This window comes from Chelonia mydas, chromosome 8 (assembly GCF_015237465.2).
Source record: "Chelonia mydas isolate rCheMyd1 chromosome 8, rCheMyd1.pri.v2, whole genome shotgun sequence".
Classification (NCBI taxonomy): Eukaryota; Metazoa; Chordata; order Testudines; family Cheloniidae; genus Chelonia; species Chelonia mydas.
In genome coordinates this window covers 39,511,102-39,526,665 of record NC_057854.1, presented here as the reverse complement: position 1 = coordinate 39,526,665, position 15,564 = coordinate 39,511,102, and positions in this window count along the sequence as shown.

The following is a 15,564-nucleotide window of genomic DNA, read 5'->3' as shown; positions in this document are numbered from 1 at the left end:
GGGCGGATTACACCCATCTGTAACATATCCTGGATCTCCCGGTCTATAGCAGTTTTAGCTTGAGGAGACACCCGGTAAGGTTGGACTTTAATTGGGTGAGCATTAGCTGTGTCAATGGAGTGGTATGCCCGTTCAGGCAGTCCTGGGGTGGCTGAGAACGTTGGCGCGTAGCTAGTGCACAGCTCCTTGATCTGCTGTCGCTGCACACGCCCAAGGGTCATGGAGAGGTTCACCTCTTCCACACCACCAGCACTTTTCCCTTCGTAGTAGACACCTGCAGGCCACTCAGCGTCCTCTCCTCCCTGGGCTGTAAACTGACAAATCTTTAATTTAATTTACGTACCATGGCCCCCAAAGTTCCATTAAACTTCTCCACCATGCCATTTGTTTGATGGTGGTAAGGAGTGGCAACCAAGTGATTTACCCCATGAGCTTCTCAAAGGTTTTCCGTAGTTCCTGACAGGAAATTAGTCCCTGCATCTGTGAGGATGTCAGAGGGCCAACCTACCCTGGCAAAAATGTCTGCTAGTGCCTGGCACACACTTTTAGCCCTGGTGTTGCTTAGAGCTACTGCTTCCAGCTATCGGGTGGCCAAATCCATGAAAGTCAGTATGTACTGCTTTCCTCTGGGTGTCTTTTTCGGAAAAGGACCCAGAATATCCACAGCTACTCACTGAAATGGAACTTCAATGATGGGGAGTGGCTGGAGATGGGCTTTGACCTGGTCTTGGGGTTTTCTCACTCTTTGGCATACTTCACAAGACCGGACATAGGTAGAAACATCCTTGCCCATTCCCTCCCCGTGGAATGACCCCCCACAAATGGTCCTTGGTCCTGTTCACCCCAGCTTGGCCACTAGGGTGATCGTGGGCTAAGCTCAAGAGCTTGGCCTGGTATTTAGTTGGAACTACCAACTGTCTCTGAGGATGCCAGTCTTCCTGGTGTCCACCAGAAAGAGTTTCCTTGTATAAAAGTCCTCTTTCTACAACAAACCTGGATCGATTAGAAAAGCTGAGAGGCGGTGGGTTGCTCTGTGCCGCCGTCCAAGCTCTCTGGAGGCTTTCATCTGCTTCCTGTTCGGTCTGGAACTGTTCCCTTGATTCTGGAGACATCAGTTCCTCATTGGATTGTGGACCTATGCTTGGTCCCTCTGGAAGCGATGTAGGGGATGGGGCTGTTTCCGTTGACTGTGAACCGCTCTCCGTTGGGACACTATGTTGGAGTTCAGGCTCCGGCTGAGCCTCTTGTGTAGGGTTATGGGCTGCTGCCGGTTCAGGTTCGGTGGGGCCTTCTGGTGTTGAGGTTGCAAGGACTGGATTCAGTGCTGGCAATGGGTCTGGTGCTGGTTGTTCCACTGGTTCTGGTTCTGGGACTGGTTCCGTCTGGGTCTCTGGGACTGGATCCACTACTGCTGTTGCAGACATTGGCCTGGGGTCCGGGTCCATCACCTCTGACTGGGTCCTGATAGAAGTTTCCGGAACAGAGCTAGGCCTCACGGCTTGTTTAGCCTGGCTGCGGGTGACCATTCCCACCCTCTTGGCCCGCTTCACATGATTGACCAACTCTTCTCCCAACAGCATGGGGATGGGATAATCATCATAGACTGCAAAAGTCCACGTTCCTGACCAGCCCTGGTACTGGACAGGCAACTTGGCTGTAGGCAAATCGAAAGAGTTGGACTTGAAGGGTTGAATCGTCACTGGGATCTCTGGGTTGATTAAATTGGGGTCCACTAAGGAAGCATGGATAGCTGACACTTGTGCTCTGGTGTCCCTCCACACGGTGACCTTCTTCCCGCCCACACTCACAGTTTCCCTCTGCTCCAAGGGTATCTGGGAGGTATCTGGGCCTGCGGACCTCTGGTGTGATTCCGGTGCAATGAACTGTAATCTGTTGGGGTTCTTGGGGCAGTTGGCCTTTACATGCCCCAGCTCGTTACATTTAAAACATTGTCCAGCTGACGGGTCACTGGGGCGACGTGGGTTGCTGGAGAATGGGGTGGTGGGACGATAAGAGGTCTGGAGGGTTCTTTGGGAGGTAGGTGGGGCTTTGGGCAGCCCCCGGTAATAGGGTGTGGTCTGGGGTTGTCCCTTCTGGTCTCCGCTTCAACTGCGACTAGTTTTCTTCTTCTCTGCCACCTCCACCCATCTGGCTCCAATCTCTCCTGCCTCGATTACAGTTTTGGGCTTCCCATCTAGGATGTATCTTTCTATTTCCTCAGGAACACCCTCTAAGAATTGTTCCATTTGCATTAGGAAGGGCAAATTTACTGGAGATTCAACACTGGCTCCTGATATCCAGGCATCCCAATGTTTCACAATGTGGCAGGCATGTCCGGTAAATGACACGTCTGGTTTCCACCTTAGGGCTCTGAACCTCCAACGAGAATGCTCGGGTGTTATCCCCATTCTGACTCTCGCCTTGGATTTAAACAGTTCATACTTGTTCATGTGTTCTTTAGGCATTTCAGCCGCCACCTCAGCTAAGGGTCCACTGAGCTGCGGCCTCAGCTCTACCATATATTGGTCTGTAGAGATGCTGTACCCAAGGCAGGCCCTTTCGAAGTTTTCTAAGAAGGCCTCAGTATCGCCTGCCTTGTAGGTGGGGAACTTTCTGGGATGGGGAGTGGTACCTGGAGAAGGATTGCTAGGGTTTGTTGGTATATTCTGCTGAGCCTTTACCTTCTCCATCTCCAGTGCATGCTTCCTCTCTTTTTCCTTCTCCTCCTCCACATGCTTCCTCTCTTTTTCCTTCTCCTCCTCCACATGCTTCCTTGCCTCCATTTCCCTCCTGTGGGCAGCCTCCTGTACCTCCTTCTCCAACCGCATGAGTTCTATCTGTCTTTCCTGTTCCTTTTGTTTTTCCTCAGCCTGAAATCTGGCTAATTCCATCTTTTGTTGTGCCATGGATTCTGTCCTCCTAACCTCTCTGTTTTTAACTAACTTTACACCTGAGGTTTAGAAATAAAATAAACAAAACTTGGCTATAAAATTTTGCTGTGCTGGAATAGGATACCTATTCTCTGATAGTGATTGTCAGCCTACAGAAAAAGACAATTCCCTTTGTCTCTGCTCTGGCCCCAGATCAAAGCAAAAAACCTCCAACTACTTGGAAACCTGCTTACCAGCAGCCCAAAGGAAAAAAATTCCTTTTCAAACCTGTAAAACAAAAAAAATAAATCAAAATCCTAAAAAAAATACTCTTGCCACTTTTGTCTCCAGGAAAATGGGTAGAACCCCCCCCCCCCCCCGTTTACTTTTAGGGAAAAAAAACCTCTGGTTTGGAAGACTGTGAATTTCCCTGCAGGAGTTAAGTACCCTGCCTCCAGGCAAAGAAAACCTGCAATTCACAAAGATAATCCCCTTTGTCTCTGCTCTGGCCCCAAAGCAGAGAAAAAACTAGCTGCTTTCAGTTGGACCTCCTTTCCAGCAGCCCCAAAGGAAAAAAATTTTTTTCCTTTTTAAAATCTGTATTTCTAGTTCAAAAAATCTCAAATTGATCTCAAAATGATTTCAGGTTAATCCTACCACTTTGCCACCATGTCAAGGTTCCTCCCCCACTCTGAACTCTAGAGTACAGATGTGGGGACCTGCATGAAAACCTCCTAAGCTTACTTTTACCAGCTTAGGTTAAAACTTCCCCAAGGTACAAATTAATTTTATCCTTTGTCCCTAGATCTCCATTGCCACCACCAAACTCTAACTGGGTTTACTGGGAAACGTAGTTTGGACACATCTTTCCCCCCAAAATCCTCCCAACCCTTGCACCCCACTTCCTGGGGAAGGTTTGGTAAAAATCCTCACCAATTTGCATAGGTGACCACAGACCCAAACCCTTGGATCTGAGAACAATGAAAAAGCATTCAGTTTTCTTACAAGAAGACCTTTAATAGAAGTAAAGAAATCCCCTCTGTAAAATCAGGATGGTAGATACCTTACAGGGTAATTAGATTCAAAACATAGAGAATCCCTCTAGGCAAAACCTTAAGTTACAAAAAGGACACACAGACAGGAATAGTCATTCTATTCAGCACAGTTCTTTTCTCAGCCATTTAAAGAAATCATAATCTAACACATACCTAGCTAGATTACTTACTAAAGTTCTAAGACTCCATTCCTGGTCTATCCCCGGCAAAAGCAGCATACAGACAGACACAGACCCTTTGTTTCTCTCCCTCCTCCCAGCTTTTGAAAGTATCTTGTCTCCTCATTGGTCATTTTGGTCAGGTGCCAGTGAGGTTACCTTTAGCTTCTTAACCCTTTACAGGTGAGAGGATTTTTCCTCTGGCCAGGAGGGATTTTAAAGGGGTTTACCCTTCCCTTTATATTTATGACAGGGGCTAAAATGCGAGTGGATTCATGAAAGCCTCATGGAACAGAGTGACAGATCTGCAAGCTGAGAAGGTGCAGAGTCATGGACATTATTCAAGGGCTGGAGAAAATGTGTTACAGTGAGAGATTTAAAGAGCTTAGACTGGTTAGCTTGTCAAAGAGAAGACTGAGCAGTGACTTGATGTCAGTGTATATGGCCCTTCATGGAGAGGAAACAGCAGGTATCAAGGGCTCTTTAGTCTAGTGGTGGAAAAAGGCATGTGAGGCCTGAAGCCTAGGGGAGAAGGGAGGTAATTGAGGGAGCTCTCTGCTGGCATCTGCTGGAGAACGAGGGGAGTCAACTGGGTGTGGCAGGACCTCACTTTCATATTAACTGCAGGTAATTTGGGGAGATTGGGGTGTAATTTGACTAAGTTTTGTACTTGGGGCCCATATTTTTGAGATTCCCCTGTTGGGAACCCATCTGGGCAAAGCCTGGACGATGGCTGGGCACAGAGTCACCCTGATGAAAACTGATGTTTGCTGAGCCCTGCACAAAGCTGGTGGATGGTTCTGTGCAATGTGGTCAGGTTGTTGTGGGGAGGGTCTCTGTGGGTGGTAGGAGCTCTGGTGGGGTTTTAAAGCCATGGATCTCCTGTATCCATCAGAGCTGTCATTGCCTTATGTGAGCAGGGCTCAGCAGGGGTTCCAGTTGTCTAGCCTCTGGTGAGTAGGGATGAGTTCTGGTCCCCTGTGCAGTAGGCAGAGCAAAGCAGTAGATGGGTGACAGCACCCAGCAGGCAGAGCTAAGCAGCAGTTAGATTCACCCAAAGCCCACAAAGCTCCCAACAGGAGACCTGCAGAGAGAGAGCAGTTGCATGCGCTATGGGGGGAGCAGAGGAATTCATAGCAACTATCTATGTCAGCTTAGTGAGACCTTCCTGTCCTAGCAGATCAAATCCTGGAAGTGGGGCAGGTCGGAGAGCCCCGAGCTTCTGGTTTTCCTGGTCTCTTGGAAGCACAAACCATGAGTGAGGAAGTTGGGAACCCACAAACTGAGAGTGGGAGGTTGGGAGGTGGAACAAACTGCATTGGCCACTCAACATTCAGTGGTTTGGGACTGTGACTTACACACTCTCAGGTAATGGTGGTGGAATGTGTTACATTGTAAGTATTTGACCCAGTTTGACCTGGCCTTTCCCTTTTGTCCCCCTAAGAAAGTTAGTTAGCATAGGTGTCCAGAGTGGTTATAGGATCCCAGGTTGCTTGGGGAGGGCTCAAGCCAAAAATCAAGAAATTGTAGTGAATCCCCTAAAATAAGGACCCCACGCTGTTGGCAGAAGTGTTACAGGCAGAACAAAAACCAGTGTCTGGAAGCTGACACCAGACAAACTCAGAAATAAAATGCAATTTTTTAGCAATGAGGCTGATTAATCATTGAAACAAACTGTCAAGGGATGTGGTGGATTCTCCACATGGTGGTGTCTTCAGGTAAAGCCTGGCTGCCTTTTTGGAAGATGCTTTAGTCAAACACAAGTTACGGGGTGACGGTCTCCAGCCTGTGGCACACAGAAGGTCAGACTAGATGAGTGCATAGTCCCTCCTGGCCTTAAACTTTGTGAATCTATGAATCCCTACAAAAGACGGAGGAAGATGGGAATGTTGCTCTGAAGCCAGCATGTGAAGGGAGGGTAAGCAGAGCTGCCATGTTTTGCGTAGCTCCATGTGTAATGATTTGCAGGACATGCAAATTACACAACAAACTAATTTGCATATTTTGACTAATTTGCATGTAACCATACACTTTAGCTTTACAAAAAGTGTGGTATAGTGCTGGGGAAATGCGTTGGCCTATATGATCACCCGTGAGAGGGAGAGGGTGAATGAACAGCTACCTGTCATAATATTTTCAAAAGTGCCTAAGGGCCAGATTTTCAAAAGTATTGATGTGAGTGAAGATGAAGATAGGTACCTAAGCACTTAATACCCATTGATTTAAACGCTCCCTGCTAATCAGGAATACCACTGTACGCCTCAACAATGTCCCCATTAGGGAAAGTCGGAGCATAGGTGACCAGCCCTCTGTGGAGAAAGAAGTGGTTCGGGACTATTTAGAAAAACTGGACGTGCACAAGTCCATGGGGCTGGATGCGTTGCATCCGAGAGTGCTAAAGGAATTGGCGGATGTGATTGCAGAGCCATTGGCCGTTATCTTTGAAAACTCATGGCGATTGGGGGAAGTCCTGGAAGACTGGAAAAAGGCTAATGTAGTGGACTTTTAAAAAGGGAAGAAGTAGTTCCCAGGATCCTCCGGGCCGGTCAACCTCACCTCAGTCCCCGGAAAAATCATGGAGCATGTCCTCAAGGAATCAATTCTGAAGCACTTAGAGGAGAGGAAAGTGATCAGGAACAGTCAGCATGGATTCACCAAGGGCAAGTCATGCCTGACTAATCTAATTGCCTTCTATGATGAGATAACTGGTTCTGTGGATGAAGGGAAAGCAGTGGACATGTTATTCCTCGACTTTAGCAAAGCTTTTGACATGGTCTCCCACACTATTCTTGCCAGCAAGTTAAAGAAGTATGGGCTGGATGAATGGACTATAAGGTGGATAGAAAGCTGGTTAGATCGTCGGGCTCAATGGGTAGTGATCAATGGCTCCATGGCTAGTTGGCAGCCGGTATCAAGTGGAGTGCCCCAAGGGTCGGTCCTGGGGCCGGTTTTGTTCAATATCTTCATAAATGATCTGGAGGATGGTGTGGATTGCACCCTCAGCAAGTTTGCAGATGACACTAAACTGAGAGGAGTGGTAGATACGCTGGAGGGTAGGGATAGGATACAGAGGGACCTAGACAAATTGGAGGATTGGGCCAAAAGAAATCTGATGCGGTTCAACAAGGACAAGTGCAGAGTCCTGCACTTAGGACGGAAGAACCCCATGCACCGCTACAGACTAGGGACCGAATGGCTCGGCAGCAGTTCTGCAGAAAAGGACCTAGGGGTTACAGTGGACGAGAAGTTGGATATGAGTCAACAGTGTGCCCTTGTTGCCAAGAAGGCCAATGGCATTTTGGGATGTATAAGTAGGGGCATTGCCAGCAGATCGAGGGACGTGATCGTTCCCCTCTATTCGACATTGGTGAGGCCTCATCTGGAGTACTGTGTCCAGTTTTGGGCCCCACACTCCAAGAAGGATGTGGAAAAATTGGAAAGAGTCCAGCGGAGGGCAACAAAAATGATTAGGGGACTGGAACACATGACTTATGAGGAGAGGCTGAGGGAACTGGGGATGTTTAGTCTTCAGAAGAGAAGAATGAGGGGGGATTTGATAGCTGCTTTCAACTACCTGAAAGCGGGTTCCAAAGAGGATGGATCTAGACTGTTCTCAATGGTAGCAGACGACAGAACAAGGAGGAATGGTCTCAAGTTGCAGTGGGGGAGATTTAGGTTGGATATTAGGAAAAACTTTTTCACTAGGAGGGTGGTGAAACACTGGAATGCGTTACCTAGGGAGGTGGTGGAATCTCCTTCCCTAGAAGTTTTTAAGGTGAGGCTTGACAAAGCCCTGGCTGGGATGATTTAGACGGGGATCGGTCCTGCTTTGAGCAGGGGGTTGGACTAGATGACCTCCTGAGGTCCCTTCCAACCCTGATATTCTATGATTCTATGATTCATAATCAGTAAGAAAGCCAGAGGTTTGACAACATACGACCGGCTGAGATCCTGTTTGATATTTATTAGGAATGCAGTACAATAAAACCTGTGCACAGGGGAAATAATTCTTGGCAAGAGCCACAGGTTCTCCATTCTCTGGCCCATTGTGACGAAGTGGGAACGTTCCTTTTGTTTTGTCTGGGTACTGTGTGCATGCCTCAGTTCCCCCTATGTGTTACTCAAGTATCTAGGTGGTGGGACAAGGGTGTGTGATCATTTCAGAGACTCTAGAGGGCAGGTGTGACTGCTGACGGGCTGCATGGGCACAAAGAATGGCCAACACTGTATCCTGGTAACTGATGGCTGGGGCCCATCCTCTGCAAGAATCAGCCAGAAGTGTTGGAGAATACGTGAGGAGTGCAGGCAGAGCCATCCCTAGAGAACGGTGAATCGGGGCGTCCGCTCCGGGCCCTGCGCTTTGCGGGCCCCACCCCTTCCACCTGAGGGAAAGTGTGCCCGCTGCCTGGAGGGACAGCATGTGGGAATGCCACTGCAGCCTCCCCAGTTTCGGAGTGGTTGGAGGGAGAGCATGCGGCAAGGCCTTAGACTCCCCAGTCCTGGGAAGGTGGGCGGAGTGGCCCAACCCCCTGGAGCCCAGCGGCACCGCTAAAGCGGGGACCCTGGGGGAGGCGGAGTGTGGGTGGGGCCACGCCTGGCTGTTTGGGGAGGCATGCCTCCCCCAGCCTCCCTTATCCACCCCCCAGCACGGTAGGTACCAGAAGTGGCATCACTTCTGCCCTGGGCCCCCTCCCTCCCACGGACGGTCCTGAGTGCAGGCCAGGTGACCTGTTTGCTCTGGAAAGAGACAAAGGAAGGAGGTGGGGCAGCGGGTTGTGACTGAGGCTGAGATTCTGAAACTTGGTCAGCCTCCTGGTTTGGGACTCAGTGGGGGGTGGTGCCCAGGGCTCTGGGCTCTGGATCCCCCCCAAGATGGATTTTGCTGAATGTTCCTGATTTCTGTTCTGAAGATCTGTTCTATGCTGTGTTCCCGACAACTAATAAACCCTTCTGCTTTACCTCACTGGCTGAGAGTTGCTGCTGACTGCGGAGTTGGGGTGCATCGCCCCTTTGGGGTGGGGGTGTAAGGCTTCCCCAGGTGTCCCATCCAGGGGAACTCACTGTGGAAAGCTCATGGTGTGAACAGGAGGCTGAAAGCTCCAAGGCCAGACCCAGGAAGCGCTGAAGCCAAGGAGGCTTTTTTCCCCAGGTGAGAGTGTGCCCTGAGGAGAGCCAGAATGGCATTCACATATGGAAGCTTTTCTTTGCAGCCCTCAGATCTAGAGGTGTGGAAGAGTCCTGCCTGACTTCATTCAGAGGGGTTCCAGAGCACTGAGACGGGGACTCCGTGACACCCATTAATCGCTTTATAAACATCAAAGTTTAGCCCCTTTAGCCCTGTATATGCTTAGCCAGAGAGGTGTGTGACTGACCCAACCATTGCTTGCAGTAGGAAATGTGAGGTTCTAGATCCCATTATATCACACCTTCTTTTCCACATGCCTTGAATTTTCTCAAACTGCTCTCCTTGCGGCTGAAATTTTCCACAAGGGTCTCTGCTTAACGGTGCTTGTTTTTTGTTTTTTGATTTAGTTGAGGCATTTTTTAAATTATTCACCTGTAAGAAAATATACTTTTCTCATATGGTCTAATCAGAAATATTGGGCTCAGATAACTCAGAAATGATTGGAACTAAAAACTTCAAACTCAGCTTGTTTTGTAGAGGTCACTGAGACTCAAAAAGTTCTGAAGGAAATTGGTGCAGTAGTTTTAAAGTGGTGAATGTTCAAAACTGGCAAATTTGCTGATGGGAATTATAAATTTCCATCTTTTCTGTGGGGATTTAAAACTATTTGAAGAATGAATTTTAGTAGCTCACATAAGGATGCGCTGCTGTGTTTCTAAAGCCACTGTAAATTCTGAACGCCCAAGAACAGCATATCAAATACTTTACAAGGATAGCTGATTTAAGGACAGCTCAGTTAGCTGGGGCCAGGAGGCTGCAGAGTTTGGAAGCTCTGCAGGGGATTTAACAGTCTTGCTGTGGCTCAAGATATAAGAGCTGTACAAGCTCAGCTGCTGAAGCCAGGAGTTGCCCAAGCCAGATAGCTGTGCATTTCTTCTCTCTTTCTCTTTAGGAAAAAATGAGCTATTATATTGATAGACTGGCAAAACTGGATTTTATATATATATATATAATTTTGACTGATAAAATCAATGTTTATTTTTAAGTGTTTTTTTTCATTGTATCCGTCCCACAGGAAATTATGGGGGTGTCAGACAATAATTATTTAATGATAATAGACACTGGGATTCAAAATGTTAATGATTTATAATAGTTAAAACACAAATTAGCAACAAATAATCAAACTCTAATAAGTTCTCAAGCAGCATTTTTCTTACCTTTTGTCATAAATATAAAGGCGAGAGACCCCAGCCCCAGCCGTTGCCGCTGTGGATACCATCATCACTGTCACCTAGGAGGGGTCCTATAACACGTGGGTGTAATCCCCCCCACCCCAAACCGCCCACCCCGCAGCCATGCCCATCTTGTCGGGCACTCTCAGGAGAGGAATAATCGGTGACACTGGGCGTGGCACTAGGTAACTCGAGGGGGTGGAAGACCACGAGTGTCGAGGAAGCCCCCCCGCTCTAGGCCACCAGGTAACTCAGGAGGGTGGAAGACCATGAGTGTCGAGGAAGCCCCCCGGCTCTGGGCCCAGGCTAGCCTGAACACTTCTCCCTCCTGAAGGCTGCTGTGTCATACCTTCTGTTTGCTTTTGTTTTGTTGCATAGTTTTGCTTTATCCTCTTTGGTGATTCTTTGGTGATTCTGCTTTAAAAAAAAAGTCATAAATATAAAGGGAAGGGTAAACCCCTTTAAAATCCCTCCTGGCCAGAGGAAAAATCCTCTCACCTGTAAAGGGTTAAGAAGCTAAAGGTAACCTCGCTGGCACCTGACCAAAATGACCAATGAGGAGACAAGATACTTTCAAAAGCTGGGAGGAGGGAGAGAAACAAAGGGTCTGTGTCTGTCTGTATGCTGCTTTTGCCGGGGATAGACCAGGAATGGAGTCTTAGAACTTTAGTAAGTAATCTAGCTAGGTATGTGTTAGATTATGATTTCTTTAAATGGCTGAGAAAAGAACTGTGCTGAATAGAATGACTATTCCTGTCTGTGTGTCCTTTTTGTAACTTAAGGTTTTGCCTAGAGGGATTCTCTATGTTTTGAATCTAATTACCCTGTAAAGTATCTACCATCCTGATTTTACAGAGGTGACTTCTTTACTGCTATTAAAAGTCTTCTTGTAAGAAAACTGAATGCTTTTTCATTGTTCTCAGATCCCAGGGTTTGGGTCTGTGGTCACCTATGCAAATTGGTGAGGGTTTTTACCAAACCTTCCCCAGGAAGTGGGGTGCAAGGGTTGGGAGGATTTTGGGGGGGGAAAGACGTGTCCAAACTACGTTTCCCAGTAAACCCAGTTAGAGTTTGGTGGTGGCAGTGGAGATCCAGGGACAAAGGATAAAATTAATTTGTACCTTGGGGAAGTTTTAACCTAAGCTGGTGAAAGTAAGCTTAGGAGGTTTTCATGCAGGTCCCCACATCTGTACCCTAGCGTTCAGAGTGGGGGAGGAACCTTGACAGCCCCTTCTCCCAGAGATTTTTGAACCCATCCAATGGGGTCTGAATTCAGTCAGACCTCTCCCAAAACATCACAGACCCTCTGCATCAGTGTATGAGAAGGCCATTTCGGCAAATCTCAAAATTACTGGGTACAGAATATGATCCCACTCTGGAGTCAGAGTCCATGTTCCATTCACAAACTTCCACTTCATCAAAGAGCTACGTTAATGAGCAGGACCATACTCAGCCTGACACAAACAGGCTTCGTTATTTTCACAAACTCACTCCTCTGTTCTACAGCCAAATCAACCCTTTGACTTTATTTTTCACTGACCAATTTACTTTAGTTTTAATGCTAGAATGGAGTCAAAGGGATACACATTAGAACTGACTGTGACCAGTCTTAAACCCTCGATGATCATGATCATCAGCACAATTAATACTCAACATCTTTAATGTTCATTATTATTTATGGGCCCCTCTGAGCTCACAAAAGTCCAGCACTCACTATTTAGGATAGACCAGAATCAAGGGCAGAGTTAAAGTTTCATGGGCATCCTTAATTCTGGCAATTCCTGAATTTGCAACCTCAATCCCAGCCTTTGAAAGTAAGGACTAATCCTTGTTGAAACTAGGTTCACAGTTCCTTACTTTCCCAAACATTCACCTTTTGGGATGATTTCCCAGGTGATTTTTAAAAAAAAACTTTAGCAAAATCCTTCCCTTTTCTTTGAGTCAGAAGAGGTTGAAAAATGTACTTTCTCAATTTAGAAACATTCTTCTGATGTTTATTGGAAGAAGTTGACGTTTCAGAATTGGGATCTGACATGGAAACAGGCTCCCTAGGGAGCTGAGCATAGCTTGGCTGTGAGGAGGCTGATTGGGACAAGTGCTGAAAATTGTATTCCAGTATGCTCAGTAGTGTTTTTCCTTAAGGTGGTTTTTCCTTAAGACAGAGGCATGAGTGCAGGCCTGAGAGCCAGCAAGGCCTGACTTCCAGCCCCATCTCCTTCCTTGACTACCTAAATAATTCTCTTCACAGCACAAATGTTAAGCTGGAGGTAAACAGCATTTTGTCATGTGGTTTAAATGAGGTTTTCAGCAACTGCCTAACATCACACAGGAAGTATATGGGAGTGCTGGGGCCAGTGATGAGCTGCCAAAATCTTAACAATGGGTTCCCTCTTCACCCCATGAGGGGGTCGTTGCCCACTCCTGCCCCATCCACCCCCCCCCACATTCCTTGACGTCCCCCCCCCAGGACCCCTGCCCCATCTACCCCCCTCCCCTGTCCCCAGAACCGGGCAGCAGGGTCTCGTGGGCCACCATAGTGGGTGCCCACCCTACCCCTAAGAGCCAGAGGCACCTGCCGGGGGGCGAGGTGGGGAGTCCCGGAGGTGCTTACCTGGGGCGGCTCCCAGGAAGCATCCAGCAGGTCCCTCTGGCTCCTAGGGGTGGGGGAGCATAGCTTGGGGGGAGCGGCTGCTCCCTGCACTGATCACATCAAAAGTGGCGCCTTAGGCCGCGACTGCCTGGGTGCTCCGGGGCTGGAGCACCCACGGGGAAAATATGGTGGGTGCAGAGCCCCCACCGGCAGCTCCCTGCCCCGTGCCCGGCCCCAGCTCACCTCCGCTCCACCTCCACCTCCTCCCCTGAAAGCGCCGCCCCGCCCTGCTTCTCCACCCACCCCTCCACCCCCACCCTTCCCACGAATCCTCTGTTTGGCAGGAAGCCGGGAGGGCAGAGAACCAGGCCGCGGCTTCCCGCTCAGGCCGAGGGTGGCGGTGGTGAGCTGGGGCGGGGAGCGGTTCCCCTGCGCCCCCCGGGTTACCTGCTGCGGCGCGGGCAGCCCTCCTTGCGCCCCCCTGCCCCAGCTCACCTCCGCCTCCCTGGGCCTGAGCGGGAAGCCGCGGGCTGCTTCTCTGCCCTCCCCGGCTTCCCGCAAGAACAGCTGATTCCCAGGAAGCCTGGGGGGTGGAGAAACAGGGCGGGGCGCTGCATTCAGGGAAGGAGGCGGAGGCGGAGCAGAGGTGAGCTGGGGCCAGGGGTGGGGCGGGGAGCTGCCGGTGGGGGCTCTGTACCCACCAAATTTTCCCCTTGGGTGCTCCAGGGCTGGAGCACCCATGGAGTCAGCGCCTAAGGCGCCACTTTTGGCCAGTTAAATTTAGAAGCCCTTTTAGAACCGGTTGTCCCTCGCGGAACAACCGGTTCTAAAAGGGCTTCTAAATTTAACAACCAGTTCTAGCGTACTGGTGCGAACCGGCTCCAGCTCACCACTGGCTGGGGCCCAATGGTGATTTCACACACCTGGCAGTGCTGGGACCCTATGGTGAATTCAGATCCCCAGCCTTGGTGGGGTTCTGTGGTGATTGTACACAGCACTGCAGTGCTTCAGCTGTATGGTTATTTTATGTGCCTGTCCATGTGGGGAAGTGTGCGGTGCCCTATGGTGATTTTAGACACCCTGCATTGCTGGGGCTCCATGGTGATTTTAGACAATAGGGAACTGTAGTACTCATGTGTGCCACCTGTTGCTCACATCGAGAAACAGAAGCAAGGGCCTCTCCCCCCTACCTTGCAGCTGCCCTGGCCCCCTCCTTCCTCAGCTGGCACTGCTGCCTCCCCAGTGCTGCCTGGCAATGTGGGTGCAGGGAGGGGACTGAGCAACCCTGAAGCAGCAGTTGACACCCATGCCTGTCTCCCCCTCCATGTGGGATAGGCCCAGAGCACTCTTCCTTGTGAAGGACCAGAGGCCAGGCTAGCTGTGCCTCCTCTGGCATGAGCTCTGGGGTGCTGGGCTGCCTCCAGCTCACACTAACGCAGTCCTTGTTCCCCTGCTTCACAGGCCTCTCTAGAGCTCTGCAGGGCTGGAGATCTGCCTCAGTCATGGCCCATAGTGCCCTGATCTGCACCCCTGGCTCTGGGGCACCCTGGATTGTCCCCTGCATCTGGGACAGCTGGATGTGGGTCCTTTGTGCTTGGGGTATCCGGCTGCCCCTTTGTCCCCTGACTCATGCAGAGGGGCCAGAACCCCACGGTGGAACTGGCTCTTGGGGATGAGCTGCACTGCAGGACTTTGGGGCTGAGCTCTGAGGCTGGAACAGGGGCAGTGTTTGCTGCACAGGGACCCCTCTGCTGAATATGCTGAACCTCAGCCCCTCTCCTCCCCAACCTTGCTGCTCCTCAAGCTGGTATCCTGGGGTTGCTTTGCTTGAGTCCTTGTTCTCTCTGCCCTCTGGCAACTCACTGCCACCCAGGTGCCCACAGCCTGCATTTTCAGCACGAGTGCTCACAGCTGTGTCTCCACACAAATGACAGCTTTGCCCTCAGCACATTGCTGGCAAAGGGGAAGGTAGGGCAGGAGCCAGGGTCAATCAAGAGACAAGTTTCCAGCCAGGGCTTTGCACCAGCTTAGCTAACTCGCTGGAAGCAGTGATTTCAGTTAAACTAGAGCCACTTGGGTGTGTTCTGGTGTGGGCCTGGCAGCACCAATTGTATCTGACTGTCTGTGATATGGTCTCTGTGCGAGTCTGTGCATGTGTGGCTGGCACGGGCTCTACCCTGGCACTATGAATCATGCACTCTTCCCGTCTCTGCTACCAGCACTAGAAGAGTTAAATCTTCTCCTCTGCGGGATCCTGCCCATCTCTGCTTTCCCTGCTCCAGGGGAGGGTTTGTTAGGTTCCCAGCAGCCTTTCCCAGACTCTGACTCCTTAGGGACTCAGCGCAGCCTTTGGCTAAACTATGCAGAGTAGCAGCAGTGACATGATGTGTGACCAACTCCCAGCTCTCTGGGCTGGAAACAGAATGGGAGGCAGGATCCAGGGCCATGACTTCTCCCAGCTGCACAGATGGGAACAGCCAGCTCTCCTTGCACTGATTCCCACGGTCCAGGCCCTGCGCGTGGCGGGGGGGGGG